Source organism: Heloderma suspectum, chromosome 13 (genome assembly GCF_057233095.1).
Source record: "Heloderma suspectum isolate Gila_16-S chromosome 13, 16-S_ref, whole genome shotgun sequence".
Lineage (NCBI taxonomy): Eukaryota > Metazoa > Chordata > Lepidosauria > Squamata > Helodermatidae > Heloderma > Heloderma suspectum.
In genome coordinates this window covers 3,376,567-3,398,699 of record NC_139470.1, presented here as the reverse complement: position 1 = coordinate 3,398,699, position 22,133 = coordinate 3,376,567, and the positions used below count along the sequence as shown (strand labels likewise).

The 22,133-nt window shown below is 48.4% G+C and overlaps 1 protein-coding gene across 2 annotated transcripts in view; it reads right to left on the bottom strand.

The window, feature by feature from the left end:
• Positions 1-22,133, bottom strand: part of CMKLR1 (chemerin chemokine-like receptor 1) — a 69,843-nt gene that overhangs the window by 33,745 nt on the left and 13,965 nt on the right. Inside the window, exons 3-4 of one of the 2 annotated variants that reach the window (XM_084820487.1) lie at positions 9,573-9,818; positions 2,861-3,068 (exon numbers count right to left, since the gene is read on the bottom strand). The gene's annotated coding sequence lies outside the window, so the exon portion shown is untranslated. Of the gene's footprint in view, positions 1-2,860; positions 3,069-3,437; positions 3,638-9,572; positions 9,819-22,133 lie in introns of those variants that run through there. The other variant, XM_084820488.1, reaches the window with a different exon arrangement.

Genomic DNA, 22,133 nt, shown 5'->3' with positions numbered 1-22,133 from the left:
CATGGAATCCAGCCCCCTGCTCAATGCAGGAATCCAAGTCTGAGCATCCCCGACAGATGGCTGTCCAGCCTCATCTTGAACGCCTCCAGTGTGGGAGAGCCCACCGCCTCCCTAGGGAATGGGTTCCATCGTCGTATTGCTCTAACTGCCAGGAAGTTTTTCCTGATGTTCAGCCGGAATCTGGCTTCTTGTAACTTGGGCCCATTATTCCGTGTCCTGCACTCTGGGATGATCGAGAAGAGATCCTGGCCTTCCTCCCTGTGACCACCTTTCAAGTACTTCAGGAGCACTATCATATGCAACTGCTCTTCAAATATTTGGAAGATTGCCTCTTAGTCATCTCTTCTCTGGGCTAAACATGCCGATTTCCTTCAACCTTTCCTCACAACACTTGGCCTCCAGTTCCTCCCCATCTTTGCCACCCTCCTCTGGACACCTTCCAATTGGCCCATATCTTTCTCAAACTGTGGAAAAAGCTTCAGCCAGCAATGTAAAGAAATGCATTTAATTGTAGGGAGGGCTCTTGGATGGGTGTGAAAATCAACCCATGGACTAGCAGTGCAGGAGATATTTATTATTATTTATTCGAAACATCTGTATCCCACCCTATATCATTAAGATCTCATTAAGATAAACCTTGGAGATAACAATTCTGTCTAGGATCAATTTTGATGGCATTACCTATGAAGATGCCTTGTCCTGAGTCCAACTGTTTGTCCAGCTAGCCCAGGGGAAGGGGCAAAATGGGGGTCTCCAGGGGCCTTTGAATGGCACCTCCCATCATCCTCATCATTGGCTATACTGACTAGATTGGCTATACTGACTATACCACTCAACAAAATCAGCCTCGGATGGCCTTCTCTCTCTCCCATCAGCCAGGACAGCTAGGCTGGTGAGGACGAGGGAGAGGGCCTTCTATGTGGTGGCCCCCACTCTGTGGAACTCCCTCCCTAGGGAACTCCACCATGCCCCCTCTTTAATGAGCATCTGCCATGCATTAAAAACTTGGTTGTTCAGGCAGGCTTTTGGGGTGGGTTAGGGTAATTTTAGAAAGTGATGTTTTAATGTGTAATCTTATTGTTTTTAAACTGTTTTTATTATTGTACATTGCCCAGAGTTGCTGGGAGACTGACCAGATGGGTGAGTGAGACATTTAATAATAATAAATGAATGAATGAATGAATGAATGGAGCTGGTGGATGTTGCAGTCCAGCAACCATTGGAGGCTGGTGGCTCTGATGTTGGTGGGGCTGAAAATCCATTCTAGGTTTCAGTCAGAAGCCACTAGAACTCCAAAGGAGCTATCCAAGGTGCTGAACCCATTTTGGTGCTAGGGTGCAGCACCTTGGGTAGCTCCTTTAGTGTTCTGGCAGGTTCTGATTGAAACCCAGAATGGATTCACAGCCCCACCGATGTCGGAACCGCCAGCCTCTGCTGTCAGCAACATCCGGAGGGACACAAGTTGCCCACCCCTGAGAGAGCCCATTGTTCTCTGCGCTGACTGAGTGCTGCTGTCCATCAGCTCCAGGCAGGTCTCTTCCCTGGCCCAGTGACCTGAGATCTGCCTGTACCTGGAGACGCCAAGGATTGAATTGGGGACATCTGCATGCAGGGTAAGTGCTCTGTCCTGGCCTAGGGCCCTAAGGCTTCCCATCTCTGCTTTCCAGACCTTGGATTGGGGGGGGTCAGCCCCAGCACACTCCATGAGCTCCTCGGTACCCAGAACAGGCTGGGTGCAGAAATGGAGGCCCTGCCCTGCTTTTGCCAAGCTTCTTGGGAACTCCACGCAAAGTGGGGATGCAAGCAATGTTGGGGCGTGAGGGAGGGGCCCATCTTGGGACACCGGCAAAGGCCCCAGATCACCACCAGCTGGAGCCGGCCATCAATTAACAGGCATTGCCCCCACCCGCGGGTCTCCAGCACAACACCTGCTAAGCTATTTCCACTCCCTCTATAAGCCATGGAGCGATGCCTCCCAGGCTTGCATTGGGAGCAAAAAAGCCCCCCTCCCCCCAAAATGGCAGCCCCCACCAAGAACCCTTGGGACAACAGAGTCCTTGGCGGGGGGTGATCTTTGTCCTTCCCCCTTCCAGCCAATTTTCGGCTGGGGGACTTATTCTCTCCCTATACAAGCCTATTTGGAATTGCTCTACAGGCCTATATGGGGAGTGAGAAAGCCCCCTGGGCAGCTGTGGGGGGGGGCAAGTGCACCCCGCACCAAGGACCCTTCAGCCAACAGGGTCCTTGGCAGGGATGAGTTTTGCTCCTCCCTCCAACTGTTTTTCAGCAGGGGGCTTTTCTCAGCCCATGCAAATAAATGGATAAGTTGGGATGGGTAGAGAGGGAGAGAGAGAGAGAGAGAGAGAGAGAGAGAGAGAGAGAGGAAGGAAGGAAGGAAGGAAGGAAGGAAGGAAGGAAGGAAGGAGTCAGAGAGAGAGAGAAGGAAAGGAAAGAAGAAAAGAAGAATAGCAAAGACACACACAGAGACAGAAAGACAGGGAGAGACAGAAGCCAGAGTGGGCAGCACACACACAGGGTGCACCTTCATGCGCGTGCACACACTAACACAGATCGGGGGGGGCACTCCAGGCATTGATGCAACTGGCTCCCCAGCCCCCTACAGCAGTCCATTTCTGGCACTGCCCAGGGCACTGTTTCAAATTGCCCAGTGTGCCCCTGGCCCCAACCCGGCTGGAGACCCCTGCCTCCATCTCTCTGTTTGTTTGTGCTGGGGACCAGCCCAGCCCTCCTCCAACCCCACTGACTGCCAAGCCACCGGTGGCAGATCTGGCCTTGCAAGGAACGTAGGATCAATGGTGGTGGGGGGTGGGGTGGGGGGAGCGGCTGGGAATCAGCTCACCTGTTGCACGGCACCTCTGGGCTCTGGGCCCGCCCTTCAGAGGAATTGCTTCTGGGTTCTGTCAACAACCTCCTGGAGTCGCCCAGCTTGGTTTGAAAGCGATCAGCACTTCATGGAATGGTGGGCAAAGTCAATGTTCACTGTCTGGTTCCCAGAAACGTCGCTAGTTGTCGTCTCTTGGCGTGACCAGCAGTGGTGACAGCTGTCCCTTTATCAAAGAAGAGAGAGGGATGAGGGCGAGGAGGGCTTCTGGCGCAGCCTGGCACAGTGCTGGCTGAAGCGCCCTTCTGCTCGCTTTGGGAGGAAGTGTCTGTTAGGAAACCACAGAGGGGTTCCCATCCTTCCTTGCAATCACTGCCATGCAGATTCAGCACTTAGCACAAGGAAGAAGCCTTCCTCCAACCCCAAGCCAGGAATGGCCATTGCAGGCAAATTCGCCCCTTTTTGAGCTCGCCAGATTTTCCTGGAGCCCCTGGGTTGGTTTGCATTTGCGAACCAAGCCAGGAGCTTTCTCCTGAAATCCAGGAATTTTTGCAAGTTTTTTTTCTCTTAAAATCCAATTTAAACTTCCACCTACCATATGTATATAGGGGAAGGAAGTACATAGTTCACTTATTGTAAAGCAAGAGGTCTTGGTACAAGACTTGGTACAAAGTGGCATCCCCCCTCTCCGCAACGACGTCAGCTCTCTTGCCTGCGTTCAAGGAAGACACCAGGCAGGAGAAATGTTCTCTCGTTTCCTGGACGAGCGAGTGGCCGTGCGTGCCACCTGGCCTGCTGGAGTCCTACAGGAATAGAAACCTGCTAGCCACATCTAGTAGTGAGTCATGCGTGAGGGTGGCTTTTGTCAGCTAAGAAGACAAACATGGTCTCCTTGGACCACCATGTCTGTGTGTGCCATGCCAGCCACCAAGACAGCTGTGGTTCAGATGAAGCTGGAGTTCTTGACAAAGCAAGTCATCCAACTGTCATTAAACTGGAGCAAGATGGAGGAAATGCTGTTTCCAGCTCCATCTTGAAACAGAATTCTTTTCTGGCTAATTCCTTTCAGGATATCTGAAAGACTGCCTTCTCTCATATGAACCTGGCCATAACGTACAATCTTCTACAGATGACCTTCTGTGTGTTCCATCACCAAGAGGAAGTGGGTTGGTGGGAACACTGGATTGGGCCCTCTCTGTGGCAGCACCTCACCCATGAAAGTCTCTCCCACAGGAAGTTAAGCTGACCCCTTCTTTGTTCAGTTTTAGGTGAGCTGTAAAACCGTTTGTGTTCCATACGGCTTCGGGGTATTTAAAATGGATTAGCTCTACACTCTCTTTTTAAGATTCTCTCCAGCTCTTAATTCCGCTTGAGGCATATTTTTTTTTTAAGTTTTCAAATTGTTTTTAAACTTGCAAATTGTTTTACATTTTAATTGTAAGTCATCTTGCTGGCTCTATTTAGGCCAAAAAAATATTATTTATAAATACACTTTTTTAATTGATTGATAGTTTGGGGGAGGGGAGGAACAGAGGGTTAAGAAAATGTGGGTCTTTTCATTGAGGGCCCCAATAATCTTCTGAGGAAATGCGGGCTTCCTGGGGAAACAAGATTTTATTGTCTTGTTGTGCCTTCCTGTTTTATCTCCTTCACATGAGTACAGAGGACTGTTATAGAAAGGGGAATTAAGATTGGGGAGTAGGAAATGATTTTAATTTTTGTTTACCATCAGCAATAGCACACATATTTCCAAAAGCAAAGAGGAACTCAGTTCAGTTCAATTGTTCAGCCCAGAGAGAAAAATCGATTCTGTGTTAACAAAAGACCATTCAGTGTTTACATGAACTTCTGTTCAATGTTTGTGTGAATGAATGAAATAGGGCCTTTCGTTTAACTCACCTCTGTGGCATTTGTCTGTAATTCTCTTCAGTATTGGGTTACTGGACTGGAATTTGGTGCCCATGCTCAAGACGCAACATTCTATGTATGAGGTTCATCAAATACCACCTTGACTCACTTTCACAAGGGGAGGAAAATGCAAAAGACTGTGTGGCATCTCTGATGAACACTGAGACATTGGGATGAACACTGGTGAACATGTTCAGAACCACGATTCTCTATTTCATGTTCAAGCACCAGCTTTCCTATCTTGGACAGCTCCCTTAGAGTTCTGACTGGAACCCGGAGTGGATCCACCGCCAAACTGACTTCGGAGCCACCAGCCTCCACTGGTCAACCTTGGTAGGCGCATTTCTGACATGAACCTCCATTTCAAGTACCAACTAGAGCTGAACCAAAAGTTCTCACATGGGTATGAACGAAATTGAGGAGGTGAACTAAGGGGTGATTTAGGGGTTGACATTTCTTATGTGATCCAGTTCTTATGAGGTAACAGCACCTCTTTATGATATCACCTGTGGTGGCAGGAGCACAGAGCTCTTCTCAGTAGCTACCAGTTGGCAGCCGGCATTTTCTTTACCCACAATTCCCCAGATGTTTTGGAGCATTCTGGGGGAGGTGAGGAATGGACAATTGGGGCCTAGATGTACAGGGCATCCTGCCATAACCCTGGGACATGGGGTTGGCAGAAAAGAGTCACCTGTAAAGGCAGGGCAGGGAACCCACTGTGGTAAGGCATTCAGTAGATGTTCCTGTCCACTCCAAGCGCATGCCAAGACATTCCAGAGGTTCAAGCATGTTGGACAAGAACGTAGGGAGACCTGCGGTACAAATCCCCACTGAGCCACTGAGTGTAGGTGGAGAACCATATACACCACCTCCAGCCTCTTGGAAGAAGGGAGGTATTTTCTTTAGAAAAGGAATTAACCATCCAATAAAGGCTGGACAAAGCTGAAGTTGCTGAAGGTAGTTTGGCTTTCATAGGACACCAGTCCTTCTCATTAAACACACCAAGGTGGTCCAAGCGAGCAGTCAGAGCATCTGATCCCTCCCAAGGCTGATCTCATCCAGCCTCCTCACTTAGACCCGTCAGGGATAAGCTCTTCAGCCCTTGGCCCCTGTTTCCGTCACCTGCCAAAACAGAGGTGGAGGACACACACACACACACACACACACACACACACACAGAGAGAGAGAGAGAGAGAGAGAGGTGGGGGGAGGCGGAGAACCTAAACTGTGATGAAAAACTGCCGAGGGAATGAATGCTGCCTCTGCACAATCTGCAGCCGCAGAGTTGAGAACGCAAAGCCAAGCGGGCTCTGGGGAAGATGAGGACAATAATTGCATTCTTGGCACTGCCTGGTGGATCATCTATGTTGCAGAGATGAAAAGGGTGAAGGATTCAAGGTGTCTCTCGCCCCCACAGTGGCTGAGGGAGGCCAGAATGTTCCGCTTTGCAGCAAGATGTTCTGTGGCCAGCCTGCCTTTCTGCTAAGGCTGTGTTTGTGCCAAGGCCATGAGCTGCTGGTGGCTGACGGAGAAGGGTGGCTCTGGGAGCATCTCCCTGGGCAGGAGCGGGTTCTCAGGTGCCAGACTGGCTCCACCCACCCACCCAGGCCAGCCACTGGCTGTTCTCAAAAGGGAGGACTATAAAAGTCGTCATATTTCAGCTCTTTCTCATTTAGGCCTCAGCAACGGCAGAATTTCCTGGCTCGTGGCTATTTCTCCGCAACAGCCCATTGGCCCATCTAGTTCTCTCTGGTTGAACCTCAGTCCCACATGGAAAATCCAGCCTGCCTGGGATGACAATATGACCCTCCTGGCACCTCCAAATGGATGTCCCTTTCCCAGCCCTGCCACCTCTCCCCTGACCACCTACATTTGGCAGTTCCCTGGCCTTTGCATGGTCCTCCCCCCAGTCTTAAAACTTGAAATATCCCTCCTAAGGCTTAGTTACTGGCAGTAACAGCCTTACGCTAATGTTTGCTGGTACTGGGGGAATTTTGATCACGCCCCCAGCACTGGAGAGCTTCTCCAAAATGGAATTTGGCTCTCAGGCTAAAAGAGGTTCTACACCAGCTTTCCTCAACCTCCAGATGTGTTGGACTACATCTTCCATCACCTGGCAACTAAAGTGCAGAAAAGAGCAACTAAAATTATTGAGGGGCTGGAGCATCCCCCCATGACAGAAGTTTACAACAGCTGGGATTGTTTAGCTTGGAAAAAAGGGGGGTAACGGAAGACCTTTTGTAGAGGTGTACAAAATTATGCATGGTATGGAGAATGTGGAGAGGGAGACATTTCTCTCCCTCTCCCAAAATACTAGAACCCCGTGGGATCATCCCATGAAGCTGACTGGGGGGAGATTCAGAGCAGATCAAAGGAAGTCTTCCTTCACCCAGCGCAGAGTTAAACTGTAGAATTCACTACCACAGGATGTAGTGATGGCCACCAATTTGGATGGCTTTGAAAGGGGGTTGGACAAATTCCTGGAGGAGGAGAAGGCTATCAATAGCTACTAGTCTTGATGGCTATGTGCTACCTCCAGAATCAGAGGCAGTGAGTAGTACACCAGGTGCTGGGGAACATGGGTGGGAGGGTGCTGTTGCACTCATGCCCTGCTTGTGGGTTCCTGGTCGACAGCTGGTCGGCCACTGTGTGAACAAAATGCTGAACTAGATGGGCCCTGGGTCTGATCCAGCAGGGCTGTTCTTATGTTCTTAGTCCAATGCATCTGGACAACACCAAATTGAGGAAGGCTGGTCTGCATTAACTGGAACCAGCTCTCCATGGGTCTCAGCAAGGGATGGGAGAGACCCTGCTCTGTAGTGACCACAGACCTCTTTTTGTCATCACCTGTGGTGGCAGGAGCACAGAGCTCTTCTCAGTAGCTCCCAGTTGGCAGCCACTATTTTTTTTTACCCACAGTGCCCCAGATGTTCTGGAGAATTCTGCAGGAGGTGAGGAATGGACAATCCTCTTTTTGACCACAGCATCTCTTTTCATCATCTGTTTGTCATCACAACAGAGAAAGGTCTCTTCCGTCCCTTCCGTCCCTGGTGATACCAGGGCTTGAACCTGTAACCTTTTGCATGCAATCTAGGTGCTCTACCACTAAGCTGTGGCCCTTCCCTGACTCTGACATCTGGATCCCATTCAACAGCTGCGTGCAGCTCCATGATACTACAGAAGCACAGCGTACCTGTGTTGAATGACGGATTGTAAGCTCCATGGGGCAGAACATGCCCTCTTATACTTTGTAAAGCACCGGACACATCAATGGCTACATACATATAGATATATGAATAGATAGACAAGACAGACACTGTAGTGGATGCACGATTTAAAGTCCTGGGAATACCAGGTGTGTCATACTGTTTTCAATGCATCTGTTTATAAGCAGCTGTTTTGAAACGGAAAGATGGGATATAACTTTCTTAACGGTACAATCCTATGCATGTTCAGACAGAAAAAGTACTACAACTCCAAGCATTCACCCCTAGCCAGCATTCCCCAGCCAGCCACATAAGAACAAGGATCCATCTAGCCTGACATCTTGTTTTCAGTAGCAGCCAATCACATGGTGATGAGAAGCCCACAAGCAGGACTTGTGTCAGCTGATGCTCACTGTTGTTGCTTTAAAGGGAAAAAAAAGCCAGTTTCTAGCTCTTATGATTCAGAAGATATGCTTGGAAGTGCATCAGTCTGGACATCTCAGAAGGCAGAATGAAAGAATTTCCCAACTGCCAGGGAAGGGGCTTCCACATAACTCTTTGTCCCTGCCTGCACATATGATCGTCAGAAAGAGAGTGAATGATACAAAAAAAGAAAAAAAATGCAGAGGGATGGACTAAGTGATATTTTGGTTCTCCCCAGGTCTGTGATTCTGTATTCTAAAAAGAGCTCAAGAGCTAAACGACTGCAGCGACCTGGGAACTTTGTGGGAATGCCTTTGCAACACTTGTTCAGCCGGCTCAGCTTTCAAGAGGGAAACACTTTTGCATTGCACGCAGCACAGCAAAGACACCAGCTGAGCGTCTGGGACCTACACCCCTTCTGTAGATTTCTTGCCCAACTAACTATTTCACAAGAAGCCAAAACAGGAGAAAACGTGCTTACTTGGCTGGTGATCTGGACAGCAGCTCTGGGAAAGTGCGGGGGGGGGGGAGAGAAGGAGAACTGATTCTGAAGCCAAGATAAACAGATGTGAGCACAGGAATGCTAAAGAGAGGTCTACTCGAGAGGGGCCTGCGGCAACACAGTGGCTGCTATAGAGCCAACAACAGATTTCCCACTCCCCACTCTCCACACGCTGCTCTGCAAAGCTTGATGGCAAATAGTTTTCTCCATACATTTGTTGTTCAACATCTGGCTGTGCCTGACATCCAGTGACGTTTCAATAGGAGACAACATTTGACAGTATCTGACAGTTACCTTGAAGTAGCATTGAGTCCAATTTGTACTTCATTCATTCACTCTGTCATTCAGTCACTCACTCACTCAATCAGGAAACGTGTGTGGTGGGACAGAGAAACAAGCAAACGTTTAATATCACATCTTGATTCTGAAACTCAAAAGTTAAATTTGGGAGAAGGGAACAAATTTCAAGATCAAAATCTAAATGGCAAAATCACCACATTTCAGACTTATTTTTTTCGCTTTCCAAATTTCCGGCTGAGCAACGCTGGCCTTGCTTAATTATTAGGGTAGCTAAAGTCTTGCAAAGCTCTCTTTTGATCCAATAGCTCATGTTCTGCAGGGTTGATCAAGGTCTAAATATACCGAGCTTCCTAGATCAAAGAAAAACAGGTTCTTCAGGAGAGAGAAATACCTTTGGATTAGATGAGTCGCATTTCTGCCTCGCTGCTGCTCACACCTTTCTTTCCCAGGAGAAGGAGAAATGGTGTAGATCTCTCTAAACGCCTGTCAAATGTAGACACAACCGAAAGGGGATTTTTTTCCGGTGGTTTCAAAGATGCCAGTGCCAGAAATCATTCAGCGCAGCCAGTACCCTTTGCACGTGGTCAGAAAACCTTTGGGTCTCCTCTCTGTCTCCACATGGTCTGTGAAGTGGCTTCTACAAGGGGAAAGAGGCATGCTTTAGAATGCGTTTCTTCTACGGAGGAAGACGAAACGGTGGGGATATAGTGTGGAGAGAAACAAGCCACACCAAAATCTCAGGATGAGAATTTGGCAAGGTTTTGTCTTCAGCAGCTGGAAGAGAGAGGGTGTAACCCAGTGACCTAGGAAAGCTGGCGATGGTCCTGCTGGCAAAGCAAGCCCCGAGAGCTAATGAGCGGTTGCTTCATTAAAGGAAAAGGAAGAGTTACTGCCAGACTCTCGCCTGAGGCTGTGTTCAGGAAAAACCCAGAGGAATAGAGAGAACCTTTGAAGAGAGTTTGGCCCGTTTTATCAGACAAGGGTTCAAAAGAACCACCTATCCATCAGGTGGGGTGAGACAATAGCAAGGGAGGAGCTGTGAAGGTTAAAGGTGCCTCGGGACAAGAACAACATACATTCCTGTATGTGCCTGTTCAGAAGTAAGCCCCCGTAAGTTCAATGAGACTTACTCCCAGGTAAGTGAACATAGGATTGCAGCCTTTGAGTGTATTCCTGTGCATGTTGACTTAGAAGGAAGTCCCGCAGTGTTCAGTGGAAGTAAGTCCCATCGTATTCAATTACTTCTTAATGAAGGATGTTTAAAATTGCAGTGTTTGTGCCTGAGAATCGAGCGCGTGTACACTGGCATGACAAAGGTGGCAGCCTCCTGAGGCAATGGGTTTCAAGTTCCACAAAGGCCTGCAGAGCAGGAGAGAGAGAGATCTAACACCCCAGCCTCAAGCCAGCGGGAAATATCTGCTGCACGCACCTCATCCGTTTTTCACACACATTCCTCGAACGCGAGGAATTTCACGTTTGAGCCGATCTTCCTTTCCGCACACCACTTAGCTGATCTTACACGCCCTCTACGCCCGACGTTCCCATGGGAGGAGCCTCTGCCCCGAGGTGCATACAAGATGAGCTGATATGTGAGATGGTGAAAGGAGGGCGGCAAAACTACCGGGAAGTTCATTAGCAATCGCAAAATTAGCTCTAGTTGCACCTGCCATAGAGCGCTGCCTGGATTTGCTCATTAATGCTCTTAATCATTTCCCCTCTTAAAATGTGCCGCGTGGCTTTGCAAACGTTGAGTTCGCCTCACAACAACAACCCTGCTGGGTATGGCTCAACACATCTAGCAATGTTCCAACACAGGCCAAATTATCTTTTAACAAAAACCGCACAGGGGTACGCACCAAGTACCTATGCCAGCCTTGCCAAACTGCTGCCTTCCGAATGTTTTGGGCTTCAGCTCCCATCAGCATGGCCAATGGTCAGGAATGCTGGGGGTTGTAGTCCAAAACATCTGGACATCACCATGTCGGGGAAGGTGGATCTAAGATCATGTCATTGTTTATCATGCCCCACTCAGGGACAAACTAGAGCTGATACTAAAGATGTGGATGCATTTGATGTATCTGTTTTTTCTTCTCCTAAAAATAAGAGTTTTGGGAATAGGGGATTTTCATCAGGAACCTGAGTGGGAGAGGATTAAGAAAAAACTTTCTATGCACCCCAGTTCTTATCCTGACCTGTTATGTAGATGGGGGCGGGCGGGCGGGGGGGGGGGGAATAACTAGATACTTCAAATCAATGGAGGCTGGTGGCTCTGATTTTGGTGGGGCTGTGAATATATTCTGGGTCTCAGTTAAAACTAGCCAGAACTCTAAAGGAGCTAACCAATATGTTAACCCCTCTCCTTAAAATAGGTCTGGCACCTTGGATAGCTCCTGTCCAGTTCTGCCTGGTTCTGGCTGAAACCCAGAATGGATTTACAGCCCCACCAAAATCGGAGCCACCAGCCTCTACTGCTTCAAATGCATTCACACTTTTGACTTCACATCTGGGGCCAAAACGACATTATTTGAAATCTGACTGTAGCAGCCATGTGTTCTTTCATTCTTACTTTCAAATGGGCACAGGGGGGCCGAACCGGATCAAGACCCTAGCGTGTGTGTGTGTGTGTGGCAGGGGAGGCTTTTAAGATCTGGATCTGACCTCCTGTGCCTGCTCTAAAAATGAACAAAAGCCATAGCTGCTAAGCACACATTTAAAATAAAGTCCGTACTGACCCTTAGTTTGGCCCTCAACGTACACACCGGGCCAGAAACAGAGGTGGTCTGGAGGAATAGACATTTGTGGTGTGTATCCCACTGGGGGGGCACCTCTGTGGACCCTCCCTAAATGGTGCACCTGATTGGGATAGCTGCGAGCTGGACCCTGCCTGGTGTCTGCCATGGGCCGGATGTCCCAAGTGTTTGCTCTTTCTGGACCAAAGCCGTGCAAAAGACCTGATGCTTGCAACCAAGACGTTCTGTTTATCCTCAGAAAAGAAATGTCCCAAAGACATTTGGGCTGACGGAATGCCCCTCTGCCTCTGGCTGCCGCATGTATCTTTCTAAAAGTTATGTGTTGAGAAAACTGTGACATTTCCACAAATGGGCAAGCAGAGATCTCGGCAGCGCTGGTGCCAAGTGCCTTGCACAACACAGCCACCCCCGCGCACAGGACCTGATGCATCTCCCTTTCTCTCCAATCTCGCAATCCCGTTCCCCTTTTGCTCTTTGCTCTGGCACCTGATACAGGTTCTGCTTTGGGTGGTGTGGACATCCCACAAAGTCGACAAGCGATCCTGGGTGATATCGCAGAAGCTGGGGGGAGGCATGCAGAGCATGGGTGCATTAGGGTTTTGCTCCCCTCCCATAACTAGCAGCATGACCTAATTGCAAAAGAAGGAACCTGAAGCAAATGTATTTGATTTGCATAATTTATACAGCTTTGGGCTTCTTTTGCAGACCAAAAAGGCAGGATATAAATTTAATCAAAATAATAATGCATTATTTATTATGATGATACCCCACATAATTCATGAGGCTGTCTGTGGTAAGCTTTCTCCTCTTGAAGAACTTCAAGAACATAAGAAGAGCCCTGCTGGATCAGATCGAGGGTCCATCTAGTCCAGCATTCTGTTCACACAGTGGCCAGCCAGCTGTTGACCAGGAACCCACAAGCAGGACATCAGCACAACAGCACCCTCTCACCCATGCTCCCCAGCAACTGGTGTACACAGGCTCACTGCCTCTGGTACTGGAAGTAGCACATAGCCATCAAGACAAGTAGCCATTGATAGCCTTCTCCTCCTCCAGGAATTTGTCCAACCCCCTTTTAAAGCCATCCAAGTTGGTGGCCCTCACTACATCCTGTGGTAGCAAATTGCATAGTTTAACTCTGTGCGGTGTGAAGAAGCCCTTCCTTTGATCTCTCCTGAATCTCCCCCCAGTCAGCTTCATGGGAGGACCCCACTGGGTTCTAGTATTCTGAGAGAAAAATGTCTCCCTATCTACATTCTCTACACCACGCTTAATTTTGTACACCTCTGCCGTGTCTCCCCTGACCCTCCTTTTTTCCAAGCTAAACAAGCCCAGCTGTTGTAACCTTCTCTCATAGGGGAGATGCTCCAGCCCCGCGATCATTTTAGTTGCACTTTTCTGCACTTTTTCCAGCTCTACATAGTCTTTTTTTAGGTGTGGTGACCAGAACTGGACACAGTATTCCAAGTGTGGCCGCACCATAGATTTGTATAGGGGCAGTATGTATTGGCAGTTTTATTCTTAATTGGTTTTCTAATTATGCCTAATATGGAGTTTGCCTTTTTTTACGGCAGCCACACACTGGGTTGACATTTTCATTGAGCTGTCCACCACAACCCCAAGATCTCTATCCTGGTTGGTCACCACTAGCTCAGATCTCATCAGGCCAAACTTGAAGCTGGGATTTTTTTGCCCCAGCGTGCATCACTTGCTTACACTGAACCACGTTTGCCATTTAGATGCCCATTCTCCCAGTTTGGAGAGATCCGTCTGGAGCTCTTCACAGTCCATTTTTGCTGTAACCATCCTATTTGAGGTAGCAAGGGTGAGAAAGCCCCTTTCTTCTTGATATCCTGGAGTGAGCAGTACTGGGTTCAGTATAAGGTCAATTCACATTTTCCTGTGACTGAAGGCAACCATCAGGCCTGGACAAGTCTGTATCCTGCCATAGCATCTGATTGGCCCTCCAGCACCACCTGACTTCTCAAGCCAGGAGGATCATGGGTTACTCTGCCCAGGTGCTATGATCCCTCATTCCCTTCTCCAACACGCAACCCCAGTAGAGGACATGCCTGAGCCACACTCTTCCCACTTTGTGCCGAGGCACGTGATGACACCACCCTAGAAGTCTTGTCCGCTTGCTCTCGCCCACTGACTTTTCCCCAAAGGCATCAAAGAGCAGGAAGTCCAGATAAGCTGATTGCCATCTTCAAGGCCAATGAGTCACAGCCTTTTGTCTTTCTTCTGCTCCGCCTTTGCCACTTGGCCGTTAAGCGTTCTTCCACATTGCCCCCAGCTGAGCTTTTCCGCAGCCCGTCAGCGGTGACCTCTGCCCCCTCCTCTTACCTCCCCATGCAGCACATCATGCCTCTGCATGCAACAGCCAGAAATTCTTGCATTGGCACTCTCTTCTCCATCTCGTCTGTTCCATCAGGAAGAGGTCTTCTCCTTCTCTGAGAGTTCAAACCCAAGGGTCCTTTGCAGACTTTTGGGAGAGAGGACCAAATATTGGCTCCTGTTTTGAACTGCAGTGCCTTGGACAACCCACATTCAACCCAGATGCAGAATCATAGGGTTGGAAGGGGCCTACAAGACCATCAAGTCCAACCCCCTGCTCAATGGAGGAAGACTGATTCCCAGGCGGTCTCCCACCCAAGTACAAACCAGGGCTGACCCTGCTTAGCTTCTGAGATCAGACGAGATCAGGCACATCCAGCCCTTTGCTTGAAGAACATTTTGATTTCTTGTAGGGGGGAGAGGTCCCACCTGTTATCTTGATGAGATTGACCAAGTAACCAAAGTAGGATTATGTGCCACAATTTACACAAAGGGTTGCATAGAGCAGGGGAACCCCACACCTCACAGGTCCAAAAATGTTGGCAACCCCTGGCATAAAGGGTTAAGAACAAAGAAAAAAAGCATCTCTTCTGCTGCCAGTAACACGCACTCACTTACAGCCTCCCAAACAGCCAGGTTTACAATTTCCAGATGCTCTTCTCCAACCTGCCTTTCTTCTCTAGAATTGAAAGGCGAGCCAAAAATAACATTTCTTCATGGGAAGCAGCATGACCCTCTTCTTGCAACATTCAGCTCTCTCCATGCGTGCAATTAATGACACGTCTCGCTTGTCATTCCATAGAAATTGTCATTTCAAGCTCTTCAAGGAAGTTCCAAAATATCTTAAAACCCTTTACAAATCACAACAAAAAACACCTGACTCCCTAGTTTAGTAGTTTAAAAAAATGTTACTAGTCCTCATGGATTGAGGAGGGAGGGAAATTATGTGACACCCAGATACTCTGGGGAGGCTTTGTACACCTTCCATAGCTCAGGGTGGAGCTTTGCATGCAGAAGGTCCCAGCATCTCCCGTTAAAAGAATGAGTACCAGCTGATGGGGTCAAAGGTGACCCTTCTCTGCCTGAGATCTGGGAGAGCCGTTGTCCATCAGGGTAGGCCAGCATTGCCCAACTCGGTGCCCTCCAGATGTTTAGGACTACAGTACTCATCAGCCTCCACCAGCAAGGCCAATGATCAGGGATGTTGAGAGTCGTCCAACCCATCTGGAGGGCACCACACTGAGCTAGGCTGATGTAGGACCATGCTGGGCTAATGGGCAGATCTGGTAGGAAGAAGCCCTCCTCCTACATTCCTTGAGGCATGGGTGGGCTGTAGAAAGGGAAGAACATCTGTTCAGCCACCATCTTCCCTATCTATCTACATCAGCCTTCCCCAACCTGGGGCCTGCCAGATGTGCTGCACTACAACTCTCATCATCCCCAGCCACAGGCTGATGGCCATGCTGGCTGGGGATGAAGAGTGCTGTATTCCAACTCCATCATAATATACTTCCTCAGGAGAGGCATTCCTAGGGAGGGGTGAACATTTTGTTTCAGTTCGATTTTGATAAGAATTCGTCAACATTCGCAAACATCTCCATACTTGGAACAAAAAGAACTTGAGATTTTAAGAAAAATTGAATATGGCAGAAACTGAAACTGGCCGATTCGTCCATCCAGGCCCAGGGCTTTGAGGGCTTAGCTCTTAAAAATCTGGATTTTAATCTCTGTGTATTCATCCATGATGCGCTGAGTTAGGATTGACACCTCTTCTTTAACAAAGACATGACAGGCAGATACATCATGATCCTCTCTATCCTGTCGAGAGCTGTGCCTCTTGAATCTGTCTGGTGCAGATGGGTCAGAATTTGGGTCAGTTTGTTGTTGGATAAGAAGTTTCCAAAATGCACAAAATCCTTCATAAACAGGATGGAAAGAATTTTTAAAAATCAAGTGTGGGAGAGCGCACTGTGGAGAAATTCATCCTTCCCTACTAATTTGCCATCAAGAAAGATAGCTTTCAAAGGGGATTCAACAAATGCATGGCAGTCATTGGCAGATAGCTCTATCAGTGCCTCATAGCTGTGACAGCTGGATCAGACCTCTGGATACAGAGCAGAAACCCACTGAATCCCAGCTGCTGGTAAGCAAGATGTCTGCCATCTTCATGTCCTGCTTCTGGTCTTCTCAGGACATTTGCTTGACTGCTGTGAGAAAGAAGGTGGATGCCAGACAAGATGCCATCTTGGTTTGATCCAGCAGAAATCCACATATATGTTCCTATTTCACTGGAAGGATGCTTTTTATCTTGGGAACATCCATGTTAAGAGACAGTAGGGGTGGTAATATATATTAATGAGCAGACAAATTCTTCCTGTTAAATTCTTCTGAAGGAAATCAGCCACTGGTCCCTAGAGTGCTCTTGAGTGATATTTGAGGAACTTACTTGTGGAAACAACTCTTAATAAGAGTTTTGTGGGCAGCTGTTGTTTTAATTTCTGGTTGTGGCAATTTCAATTTAGGAACTCCCATAGGCAAGTCAAACCCATTGCTTGTTAACCCTAAGATCTCAGTTAAAAATTCATCATTGCCATTACTGGGGAAATCAATGTCTACTTACAATGCAGCCAGTGGGGAAAACTCTACACTGGGATCAATCTGATTAAGCAATTGCTTCTTAAGTTTAAATCCAATCCTATCTACTCTTTGCAGTGGGATCGGAAAAATGGTATTTTAACTGAAGCCCCACCTCCATAGGAACAAATTCTTGAAGGGCAACACGAAATCGAGCTAGAAGAGAGTATTAAAACGCATCCATTTTTTAATGCAATCTTTGCAAAATACTGCAAAATATTTGGAAAGCAAACTCTAGAGTGTCAATAGCCAACATCTTATGGGTTTCTCTCCACTATAGAGAAAGGTTGAAGAAGTATATGCGACGTTTCCCAGGACAGAGGTGAGTAGGGATGTCAGAGAATTTCGCTACGAATCTCGGGGAGGCCGAATGCCAGCGCATTCGGCTCCCCAAAATTTGTGGCAAAACGGTCTGCCACCCCCCTGCCACCCCCCCCCCGGGACGGGACTTACCTTGGGCGAATCCTCCTGGCGGCGGCGGCTCCAGCAGTGGGGCAGTGGCAGCGACAGCGGCAGCGGCGGGTCTTCTGACCAGCTGCCGCCGCCATTTCCAGTAAAAAACAACAACAAAACGTGATAGGCTACGTAAAGATTTACGTAGCCTATCACGGCTAGATTTTTAAAAAATACCGTGATAAGCTACGTAAATGTTTACGTAGCCTATCACGGCTGAGTAAAAAACAAACAAACCGCGTGTACGCAAATGGCGGCACCCATGGGCGCCGCCATTTGCGTTCCTTATTTTGGCACGTCTAGTCTACATAAACATTTACATAGACTATGGCGAAAATAAGGGGAACACAAATAGCATAGCGTCTACGTAGCGTTGTGTACACGCTTTTTTTTTTTACTCAGCCGTGATAGGCTACGTAAACATTTACGTAGCCTATCACAGCTGACTGCAGGGACGCAAACGGCAGTGGCTACGGCCGCCATTTGCTGGCCCAGCCGGCCAGGATTCGGGGGTGGAAGGACGGAGCGCCTCCCCCCCTAGCCAGAATTTCAGGGGGGAGGGACGGAGCGCCTCCCCCCCGGCCAGAATTTCGGGGGGAGGGACAGAGCACCTCCCCCCCACCGCAAATCAAATTTCGCTAAAGGTAAGTGACTTTCGTACATCCCTAGAGATGAGCAGCCCCAAAATGTCATTGTTTCCAGCAACACGGGCTACCCTGACAGAATACTCCGCTTCCAACATGCTTCTTTTGAACATCTCAAGGATCCAAAAGTATATGAATACAGTCGGGCGGGGAGATGGTGGAATCCCTCCAACAAATTCTCCAAATCCATATAAAAGCCGAAGACCTTCAGACACAATATTGGTCTGTACTTCCCAATTTCCCAAACCACGAACACGTCCAGAATAGATATGCAAGGTCATGGGGCATTTGGGGAAGTCTGGGCATTTCTGTAACAGCTGTTTGTTGGTGGCGCTGTTGCTTTACAGGATCTGCAGAGGTTTTCCAGCTACTGCTCCCAAAGTGGCTTCTGACTCCATTCTACAAAACATTGTAATGCATTCAAATTCACATGCACATTCAACTTAGTCAAAATGAGAATCACGGAACAGCAGAAATCCACCTAGCAGGGGCAGGCTTGCCATGATCAGGCAGCTGCTAAGGCTCCAGGGACTCCGAAGGGCCCGTCACTGACACTGCCGGCCCCACCACCACTAGGGCCCCGCCCAGTGCCGGGGCGCCTGCCGCCCTCACAGCCCCGCCACGCGTCATCGTTGCCGCATGCTGTTGCCGTGGGCAGTCGCTCAGCTCATCCCTTCCTCCCTGCAGGTGTGTTTACATGGCGGTGGGTGGTGGGGAGGCAGCATGTATTGTGGGTGCTGAGCCAGTTCTTGGCTTCGTTCTGTGGCAGGCAGCCACCACATTGAGTTATTTATTGGATTTTGTTAAAAATGTTTGTAGGCCGCCTCTAAAGAACTTCTGAGCCCCTGATCTGTGGCCCAACTGAAGAAGGGCCCGGGGAAGTGGATGTGGCTGTCTGGGGAACAGAGAAAAACATTTTCTGTGTTTGGATTACTTTCACTTATGAGGTATTAATTTCAAACTCACGCACGCACGCGTTGAGCTGAGCACTGGAAAACATTTTCTTGAATGCTAATCATGTCTTATGACCAAATCCCATTCAAGGCGGCCAACTTTTACGGGTGAGCCAAGAGAGGAATTCCCTCAAGTAACAGCTAGTACCCTTAAGTTAACTGGAATGGACAAGCCCCAACTGGAATCCTATGTACAGACTACAAAAGAGGCTTGCCCCCAGACCCAAGACAAAACAATATGTACGTTCAGACAATTTTTATTTAGGTGTTATTAAATTCTGTTTAGATTTTATTAATTTATTTAGATTATTAAATTTTTATTTAGACTTTATTAAGATCTAATCCTGACACTAAAGCACCCCCTTTAACCTGTCTAGAGCTACAGACCAAGGCACAGCAGTGCAGAGAAGACAATTCCCGCCCAGGGCCAGTTTGAGTTCAGTTGGGGAAAATGCCTTCCCCGGCTCCAGCTCAGGCAACCAGCTGTGCCTGCACTGCCAGGTTGGGGGGGGGGGCAGTCCTTCAGTGAGGCCTGGCAAGGATCCACTGGAAAGAGAGCTTCCCAAGTCAAGTCTATCCAAGGCCTCCCTGAAGAAAGTCTGAGTCTGGGCTGAGAGAAGCCCCCTCCCCGTCGTGCAGCCCAAACACAGATGGGCCTGGCTAATCAACGGGCCTAGAACTCCTCGCAGTGGTTGCCATCATTGAGTCACAGCGGGTCCCACTGGGTGCCATGCTGACAGAGAGCAACCGCAATGGAGGCACCCCTCACCATGATCCATGATGGCTGCCATAGACAGTCTTCTATGCGTTGTCTGGTCGTCGAATGTCTTCCGGCAGTCTTCACCTCCGGCTGTGTGCAGGTTTAAGTTCAGGACCTGGCCTTTTTATAAGAAGTTGCTTATTACCTGGGCATTACCTTACCTGGGGCATTGTGAGAGGGCACGATGGTGGTGATGCGAGCTTTCATTATGACAGTAGAACCCCTGCCCCCAGCCATATGTGGATGCAGGGCTACATTTTGACTATATATTTTTTATTTTTTTATTTATTATTGCATTTATATCCCGCCTTTTTTCCTCTTGCAAGGAACCCAAGGTGGCTTACATTATCCTCCTCCTCTCCGTTGTATCCTCACAACAACCCTGTGAGGTAGGTTGGGCTGAGAGTCTGTGACTGGCCCAGAGTCACCCAGTGAGCTTCCATGGCCAAGTGGGGTCTAGAACCCAGATCTATATATATATATGGTGATATTAGATTTTATTTTATCATGAAGTGCCCAGATAATTTGATGGAAAGTTTCTGCTGTTTAAAATCTGTTACTCTATTTTAAGAGGGCCGTGGTGGTTTAGTGGTTAAGACACTGAACTGCAGACCGGAAGGTCGGCAGGACAGCAGTTCGAGACCCGAGTGCCGCGTGACAGAGTGAGCTCCCGTCTTCAGTCCCAGCTCCTGCCAACCTAGCAGTTCGAAAGCAAGAAATTGCAAGTAGATAAATAGGTACCACCTCGGCGGGAAAGGTAACAGCGTTCCGTGCACCTCGGAGTTCAGTCATGCCGGCCACATGACCACGGAAGCGTCTTCGGACAGCGCTGGCTCTTCAGCTTAGAAACGGGGATGAGCACCGCACCCTAGAGTCGGACACGACTGGTTGGGGACACCTTTACTCTATTTTAAATCTTTGCATTGCCCCCAAGTTTTAGTCTGGTTCTATCTTTAGTTTATACTGTAGTTTAAAAAAAAAGTGAAGACCTGTATCATGTGTGTGCCCCCCCCATGTTAATTGAATCCCCCCACCTCCAATGACCTTAATCATCTCTTCTCCAGACTGAACATACCCAGTTCCTTGAACTGTTCCTCATAGGGTTTGGTTTCTAGGCTCCACTCATGATCATGGTTGCAATTGAAAGATCCATCTGAAATGTTTCCTTCTCCCCACCCCCCTGGCAACACACCTAGTTTTCAGTAAACACAAAGAATTGTCCAGGCACAAGCCAAATCCTGCTGGGGGAGTGGATTTGCACAGGGGGACCAGAAAGGATTCTGCCAGCCAAAGGAGGCAAAAGTCATATGAAGCCTCGCTGGCCCATTAGAAAAAAGGATGCAAAAGCCACAGTAGGGGAATATCTTTATACGGAGTGACCAAAAAGTCACAAAGGTGTGAGCAAATCCTTCCAAAACCCATTGACAGGCTGGATGTCAAATGAGCCAGAAAGTGTGTGCGTGGGGGGGGGGGGGAGTGAATAATGTGAAACCCCTGAGGCCTGCACCAGTCTTCTGATGGAGTTGCTAGTCTGAGCAGTTGTGCAGAGTTAACTGGATCCAGCCCCCTCCAACCTGGTCCCCTCCAGACATGTTGGACTACAACTCCCATCACTGCCAGCCAGCATGGCCAGGGCAGCAGGTTGGGGAATGTTGGTCTGCTAGGTACTAAATAGATTTCAGGTTGCACCAGGAGTTGAAGGAAAGGGTAGCCTCGATTAGAGCCAGTGAGCAGGGCGGGGCAGGGAGCAGAGGATGCCCTTCGGAGAGGAGGCACACACCTCCCGCATCCCATCACCAGGGAAACCACTCCCCCTCCCTTTTGATGATGCATGTCCTCTTTGGGGGCAACTCACAAGAGGGCACGCTAGCCCTGGCTCAGGGGAGTCCAACAAACCTCAGCTCATAGGCAAATTGTGTTCTGTGGGTTGCTGCTTCTTCTAAGCCAGGGGTACTGAACCTCTTTTGGCCCAAGGATTAAATCCAATTTCTAAGAAGGAGCATATTATTTAAAATTCATTTAAATTCATTTAAAATATACTACTTCCACATTTAAATAAATAATTACAATCTGACAGTTAAAACAGCTCAAAGGCCATTAAAACAAGGCCTCCCCAAAACAGTCTGCTGCATTGTCAGAAATGAATTTTGCATGAATTTTTGATGCTGCCAAAGCCAAGCCAAGGTGGTGGCCATGCAGTTTGCTGTGTTTCAAAGAACTCCAGTTTTTCCAGGTTTTAAATTGTTTTAATTTTTCCTAGGAACCCTATACGTGGTCCTGTTTTAATTTGTCTTAATTTTTTTTTTCCTAAGAAGCTCCAGCGGTGGGTGCGATCAAAGGCAAAGGGGGTGGTGCAAAAATATTTTTAAAAACCAGCATGTTTTAGCTTAAAGCTTTTACTCCCACTAATTTCCACCTTTT